An 8,235-nucleotide genomic window follows, 5' to 3' on the forward strand; every position below is an offset into this window, starting at 1 on the left:
ATAAGTGATAAGTAATGCATGGTGTCTACGAGTTACCACTCCTCTTGAGATGCTACCAAGGACTTGATCCACTTTCATGTCACTTGCCCTTGTAGCGGCCTTGATCTTCCGAACGGTTCCTTCATGATCAATGAATTCATCTCTTGCTAGTGCTTGATCATGAGGGATCACTTTAGCTTGATCATGAGTTGAGGATGTTTCTTGATCATCATCATGGTCTTGCTCCGTGGAATGAGGATCTTCTTCTTGTTCTTTGGAACGTGACTCATCTTGAGTAGAGGATGGTTCTTGAGTTGCACTTGATGGTTCGGCTTGAGTTGAGCTAGGCTCCACTTGAGGCGTGCTTGATACATCTACTCCATAATCTTGATCATCATTATGAACTTCCATGAGCCGGATGTGTTCAATGCCCATATGCTTGATGGCACTAGATGGATCATCATCATTACCTGCAACACATGGAACAACTTGCTCCACTTGGGAGCCATTATCCTCCAAGAACACCACGTCACAAGATACTTCAATAGTCCCGGTGGACCGGTTGTAGTATCTATAGGCGTGAGAGTTCTCCGCATATCCAACAAATATACTCTCTATGGTCCTAGTTTCAAATTTACCGAGCTTTCCTTTGTTGTTCTTAACAAGACATTTGCATCCAAAAACACAAATGTACATGACATTAGGCTTGTTACCGGTAAGGAGCTCGTATGGAGTTTTGTTGTGGAGGGGACGGAGGAAGAGCCGGTTGGAGTAGTGGACGGCCGTAGAGATGGCTTCTCCCCAAAAGTTGTGGGGTGAGTTGAATTCACTCAACATGGATCTTGCCATCTCAATGATAGTCCGGTTCTTCCTTTCAACAACTCCATTTTGTTGAGGGGTGTATGGCGCCGAAAACTCAGGCTTGATGCCCTCATCATCAACAAACTCTTGCATAGTGTAGTTCTTGAACTCGGTGCCATTGTCGGTCCTAATTGCCTTGATCTCGGATTCATACATACGTTGAGCTTTCTTGGCGAAGATGATGAACTCTCTATGGGTCTCGTCCTTAGACTTAAGGAGAAAGACCCAAGAGTATCTTGAGTAATCATCAACAATGACAAGTCCATACTTGCTTCCACCAAGAGTATCATAATGTGATGGCCCAAAGAGATCCAAATGAAGGAGCTCCAAAGGCCTAGATGTGGTAACAATACTGTTGATAGGATGCTTCTTCTTGAGTTGCTTTCCGGCTACACATGCACTACAAACACGATCTTTCTCAAAAGAAATGCCGGTTAGTCCCACAATGTGCTCACCCTTTAGGAGTTGTTTAAGATTTCTCATGTTAACATGACCAAGGCGGCGATGCCACAACCAACCTTGTCATGCTTGGCCTCCATTAGACATGTGGAGGGAGAGGGGCTCTCTTTCGAGAGGTCAACCACGTAAAGGTTGTTCTCCACATATCCAACAAGGATCAATTTGAGATTGTCACTCCTAAAGACTTTCACATAATAATTAGTGAAATATGAATTGTAATCGGCATCGGCAATGTGATATATAGAAAGTAAGTTATAGCCAAGGGATTCAACTGTAGGATAACGTTGCATAGAAAACAAAAATTTTCCTACCGCGAACACGAAATCCAAGCCAAGATGCAATCTAGAAGATGGTAGCAACGAGGGGATTATCGAGTCTCACCCTTGAAGAGATTCCAAAGCCTACAAGAGGAGGCTCTTGTTGCTGCGGTAGACGTTCACTTGCCGCTTGCAAAAGCGCGTAGAAGATCTTGATCACGATCGGTTCCGGCGCCACGAACGGGCAGCACCTCCGTACTCGGTCACACGTTCGGTTGTTGATGAAGACGACGTCCACCTCCCCGTTCCAGCGGGCAGCGGAAGTAGTAGCTCCTCTTGAATCCGAGAGCACGACGGCGTGGTGTCGGTGGCGGTGGAGAAGTCCGGCGGAGCTTCGCTAAGCTACGCGGGAGATATGGAGGAGAGGGGGGCGGCTAGGGTTTGGGAGGGGGTGGCCGGCCACTTCAAGGGGGGCGGCCAGCTTGTGGTCTTGGGGTGGCCGGCCCCCTCCCTTGGCCCCTCATTATATAGGTGGATTCCCAAGAGTTGGTCTCCAAGTCTTCGAATAAGACCCGAACCAAAAACTTCCCATAAGAGGGGGAAACCTAGCCAAGCTAGGACTCCCACCAAAGGTGGGATTTCCACCTCCCATATGGGGGTTGGCCGGCCCCCTAAGGGGGAGTCCACTTGGGACTCCTCCCCCACTAGGGTTGGCCGGCCATGGAGGTGGAGTCCCATGTGGACTCCACCTTCCTTGGTGGTTTCTTCCGGACTTTTCTAGAACCTTCTAGAACCTTCCATAGAACCTTCCGCGACATTTTAATTCACATAAAATGACATCCTATATATGAATCTTATTCTCCGGACCATTCCGGAACTCCTCGTGATGTCCGGGATCTCATCCGGGACTCCGAACAAATATTCGAACTCCATTCCATATTCAATTTCTACCATTTCAACATCCAACTTTAAGTGTGTCACCCTACGGTTCGTGAACTATGCGGACATGGTTGAGTACTCACTCCGACCAATAACCAATAGCGGGATCTGGAGATCCATAATGGCTCCCACATATTCAACGATGACTTTAGTGATCGAATGAACCATTCACATATAATACCAATTCCCTTTGTCACGCGATATTTTACTTGTCCGAGGTTTGATCTTCGGTATCACTTTATACCTTGTTCAACCTCGTCTCCTGACAAGTACTCTTTACTCGTACCGTTGTATGTGGTCTCTTATGAACTTATTCATATGCTTGCAAGACATTAGACGACATTCCACCGAGAGGGCCCAGAGTATATCTATCCGTCATCGGAATGGACAAATCCCACTGTTGATCCATATGCTTCAACTCATACTTTCCGGATACTTAATCCCACCTTTATAGCCACCCATTTACGCAGTGGTGTTTGGTGTAATCAAAGTACCTTTCCGGTATAAGTGATTTATATGATCTCATGGTCATAAGGACTAGGTAACTATGTATCGAAAGCTTATAGCAAATAACTTAATGACGAGATCTTATGCTACGTTTAATTGGGTGTGTCCATTACATCATCTATTATATATTAAAAGTACATTACGGGGTCACCAAAAATTAGAGAAATCGCTAGAAAATACCACAAAAATCAGAAACATCTGTCCGTTAATTAAGCTAATTAGGCAATCATTACCGTTTGATCTCCATAATAGTTAATTGACATCAGATTTCAATAGAATTACCCACCAATGCCCTACATTAGTTTTCATCGTACCCCTTCTGTGTCCTGTCTGGCTAATAGAAGTTAGCGATCAAAATCAAAACCTAAAAAAATACACGACCTCCCCTCATGTCACCACGTCCTCACGTACGCCGCCGTACATGCCTTCGCATGCTCCACCGGCCGGCCGGCCGGCCAACCTCCTCCAATTGCAGCACATGGGTGGCTAATATTTCAATCTTGATTTGCCTCATTGACGGAACAGAGTTAACATAACTCCACTATACATAGAGCCCTCCAAGAGCTAGGTACCAATCTAAGACATGTTTCATGGAGACATCCCAAATTTATGCCTTGGTCTCAGGAACCGGACTTCAACATCGTCAATGATGCATGCTTCCCAGTCCCAATCCTCGGCGCCATACAGATCTTGACGAGATCTCTCAACCCGATCTTTGGGTTCTCAGGGAAGAACAACAATGATGCAGTCTTCCTTGCAGGTCCTCACGCACGCGGTCGTCCGCACCCTTGAGTTCGTCTTGATGTTCTGAAACGGCCGGCCGGCTGACTGTGATGACATGCAGATGTAAGTGCATATGGACTTGAAGCTGAGGCAGACCAGTACCGGCGACGACACATCTGCGATCTTCATGACCCCAGAGGCCGAGCGAACTTGCCCCATGTGATCTGCGACTATCTCTGCAAAGAAGTGCAATGGCATGTCAGCCAAGAGTGTTAATTCAAAAATCGGATGACCTTCTACTTACTACTAATCTCTTTCAAAGATATTCCTTGGAGCCCTAGCACTCGAAACCGTAACCAAAGTTTCAATTTCTGTCTCCATGAGTCTTGCAACATAGTTTTAGTCTCTACAAAAGTAGCAAACAGTTAATTCATTCTGCATCTGGAGGTAAAAATAGTATATTAGTAGTTAGCAACTATTCTGACAGGGATTTATGTGCTTTAGATCAGTATGATTTGTCTTTTCCTGTTGGGTCTAGAGACGTCTCTAGCAATATATCTTCGGAAGTATTACATTTTCTCTTATTTTGTAGGTTTGTATTCTGCAACCAAAGGTACAAGCATGAGGATAACATACCATGGTTTTTATTGGTGATGTGAGCACTCTGGAGTCTGGAATTTGGCCCTGTCAATGAAGGGCATTGTTATTTTAATTGCTTCTCCACTAGGTATACAAAATATCGCCATATTAATTCAAATGATCATGGTTGCTAGAGACATCACGTCTTTGTTTCATGATAGTTATCACAACTAAGGTGTTATCTAGGGTGTTCTTTTTCTCCGATTACTCCCAGGGATAGCACATGCAGATAATTTTTTCTTCTTTCCAACAGAATTTCTGATGTAAAGTTTAATTAGGAACAAAGATATATGTTTTTCCAATGATGCATAACAAAATAAAAGAATTTAGCTTGCAAGTTTTCCTCCATTAGCATCTGATTTCTCGATTCTTCACTAGGTATACAAAATATCGCCATATTAATTCAAATGATCATGGTTGCTAGAGACATCACGTGCTTTCTTTCATGATAGCTCTCATAGCTAAGGTGTTATCTAGGATGTTCTTTTTCTCTGATTACTCCTAGCGATAGCACATGCATATAGTTTTTTCTTCTTTCCAACAGAATTTCTGTAAAGTTTAATTAGGAACAAAGATATATGTTTTTCTAATGATGCATAAAAAAATAAAAGAATTTATGTTGCAAGTTTTCCTCCATTAGCATCTGATTTCTCGATCAAACTACACCATAATGTAACTTTTGTGATTGCAAAAATAAGAACATTTTATATGGACAGGAATTATGGTGGAAGACATATTTAAACGATAAAAATGTGTTTTAGTCTCTACCAAAGTAGCAAACAGTTGATTCGTTCTGCATCTGGAGGTAAAAATAGTATATTAGTAGCTAGGAACTATTCTGACAGGGATTTGTTTGCTTTAGTTCAGTATGATTTGTCTTTTCCTGTTGGGTCTAGAGACGTCTCTAGCAATATATCTTCGGAAGTATTACATTTTCTCTTATTTTGTAGGTTTGTATTCTGCAACCAAAGGTACAAGCATGAGGATAACATACCATGGTTTTATTCGTGATGTGAGCACTCTAGAGTCTCGAATTTGGCCCTGTCAATGAAAGGCATTGTTATTTTAATTGCTTCTTCACTAGGTATACAAAATATCGCAATATTAGTTCAAATGATCATGGTTGCTAGAGACATCACGTGCTTTGTTTCATGATAGTTATCATAGCTAAGGTGTTATCTAGGATGTTCTTTTTCTCCGATTACTCCTAGCGATAGCACATGCAGATAGTTGTTTCTTCTTTCCAACAGAATTTCTGATGTAAAGTTTAATTAGGAACAAATATATCTGTTTTTCTAATGATGCATAACAAAATAAAAGAATTTAGGTTGCAATTTTTCCTCCATTAGCATCTGATTTCTCGATCAAACTACACCATCATGTGACTTTTGTGATTGCAAAAACAAGAACATTTTATATGGAAAGGAATTATGGTGGAAGACATATTTAAACGATGAAAATGCATGTGAGTTCTCACTATATATAAATAAGGTAGCATTATTAGTAGCGTCGTGTGGTATTGCATCCTTTCTTCTACAGGGAGGTAGAAATACTCACTCAATGTTCCAGATCACACTGATCCTTATAGAAGAGTCAAAATGTCACATCGGACAATGTACACACTTGGCAAAACTTTTAAAAATACATCGCTAATACTATTGTATGAGGCATAGTCAATCGACAGAACTCTAAGGGATATATTAAGCATAAAAGTGACAACAGTAGCGAGTGATCATTCGGTGGAACTGGTCATATATCGGAGTGCAGTTCAAAGGTAAAGAATGATTTTATGCTATACAGCATGTGCAAGAATATTGGGATTTATATTACTGAAAGTACTATTGATGATTTCTGCTATTTTGCGGACTTGGTTTTACTGGATTCTTGGCATGGAATCCTTGGTGGTGACTTCTTTATAAGGAATCCAATTAATAGAATGTTTCTTTTAATATATATGTGTATATGCTCAAAAGCGAATAGAGGAAAGTGACTAAATAGAAGGGAACATGTACTATTCATATTAATTTTTTTATACCTCTCAGTGATATAAGACTGGCCCGTAGTGAAGGAGTTGTATCCTCATATTGGCAGGTTTAATTACAATACTTATCTTTTGTCCTTCCTGTAATCACAAAATCTTCATTGGTATCAAGTTAGTACACGCTTGATATAGCTAATAGGATATGCTCCAGCTCCGTTTCACAATTTGTTGCTAGAAATACTTTGAGTGCTAAATAAGTGTTCCACAGTCCATTCACTTTGTTCGCAGAGATTTTCTTTTTTCTCGCATAATGAGAGCGAGAGAACAAATCAGATGGAGTTAGTTTCATAAAATTTGATACTCTCTCCGTCTCATTAAATATCTTAGATTTGTTTAAATTTGGATGTATGTAGACACCAAATAGTGTATAGATACATTCAATTTTGGACAAATCTAATACATCTATGATGGGACGGAGGGAGTACTTCATATGTAGTTATTTTCCTCCACGATTCTGTCTCATTCGAAATGTGTTGCTTAATTTTTTTGTTGCGGGTTTAATATTAATAAAATGACAGCCGCAATCAGCTATACTGGAATATGAAACCACTAACCCAATATTAGTAACAAAAAGGGTTCTCATAATTGAACAATTGAATTTTGCATACGTTTTCCCTTTCTAATTACCAAAAATCTATTCTTTCTAAAATAGATGGATAGAAGTCAGGAAATTCATATCTGGCTGAGACAATTTTAGGGCAGATCTATCCATGTACTGTGAAACTTTTGGTGCAGATAAAAAAAACAACTTTCTGTATACATGGAGAATCCTAAATATCAAGCTTATGGCCTCGAATCTAAATAATATTAACATTTTGGCATCTAAATAATACAGGGAGAATCCTGAATAATGGAGTCATACAGGTAAGCAGTCAAACCTATGACAGAGAATGACTAATATTAACATTTTGGCATCTTTATATATGACATGAGCAAAACCAAAACAAAAAAATGCTCACTGAACGTAGGAGAACCATGTGAAGCTCAAACTGAGATTGAATCTACAAAAGAAGATGAGAGAAAAGGGAAAAGAGCATCGTTTGATATCACAACATAATACTCTCATTGCAGAATGGAAATAAGAAAGAATAGAGGCCAGTACCAATTCTTGACAGCGTCCTCGCCGATGCACAACAACGCTAGACACCAGTCTCTCTATCTTCTGTAGGTACACGACCGGCAGAATGCCGGCCATTAGCCCCAATAATCGCCGCAAAACTTGAGCCCCTGGTCCGCCCGAAAGGTCCTCATCGGCTCACACTCTTCCGGCCGGCCGGCATGATCCTCCAAATCAAGATGTAGTACCTATTTATCCAATTGAAGCTCCATTTGTACGCCAGGGAGAGAATTCGCGATCTAATTTTGGCGAATTCCTAGGAGCGGAGAGAACCTTTTTCCTTTCTACACTACTACTAGACAAGACAAGATGGGAGCGGAGACTTCCTCACTGGAGACCAGTGCCAGACAGAAAAAAAAAAGGAACGGTCAGCTCTGGCCTGCGGTGAAAAAAGAGGACGTTTCATTGAAGAAACGTCAAAGAAAATTATACTGCTAACTACATTTTCATATATAAGCCTAATACGTACTGCAAAACAAATAACTTGATCAAAATTTGGAAACTCTTTCAAATTGAAGTCAACAGTATATTTTTGGTTACATAAAATTCATATTTATTTTATCAAATTATTAGTTAAAGTTTTGCCTCAGAATACGTGATAGCCCTATATATATATAAAGGGAAACTATGGTTTATCTCCTAGCAAGTCAATTAATAAAAAGATGTTCCACAATTACCATTGCACCACACGCACAAAGACATAAATTTTGGTC

The 8,235-nt window shown here is 40.7% G+C and overlaps 1 long non-coding RNA gene across 6 annotated transcripts; it reads right to left on the bottom strand.

The window, feature by feature from the left end:
- Positions 1 to 3,190: 3,190 nt before the first annotated feature.
- LOC127314194 (uncharacterized) lies at positions 3,191 to 7,857 on the bottom strand. Of its 6 annotated transcripts, XR_007859489.2 has the most exons (5): positions 6,400 to 7,496; positions 5,359 to 5,405; positions 4,030 to 4,409; positions 3,888 to 3,961; positions 3,191 to 3,809 (listed from the first exon to the last, which is right to left on the bottom strand). It is a non-coding gene; the product is annotated as an uncharacterized lncRNA (long non-coding RNA). The 6 variants fall into 6 exon arrangements; XR_007859486.1 differs by adding an exon at positions 7,508 to 7,857 and having other exon boundaries at positions 3,191 to 4,409; positions 6,400 to 7,406; XR_007859487.2 differs by having other exon boundaries at positions 3,191 to 4,131; positions 4,362 to 4,409.
- Positions 7,858 to 8,235: the final 378 nt, after the last annotated feature.

This window comes from Lolium perenne, chromosome 7 (genome assembly GCF_019359855.2).
Source record: "Lolium perenne isolate Kyuss_39 chromosome 7, Kyuss_2.0, whole genome shotgun sequence".
NCBI classification, from domain to species: Eukaryota; Viridiplantae; Streptophyta; class Magnoliopsida; order Poales; family Poaceae; genus Lolium; species Lolium perenne.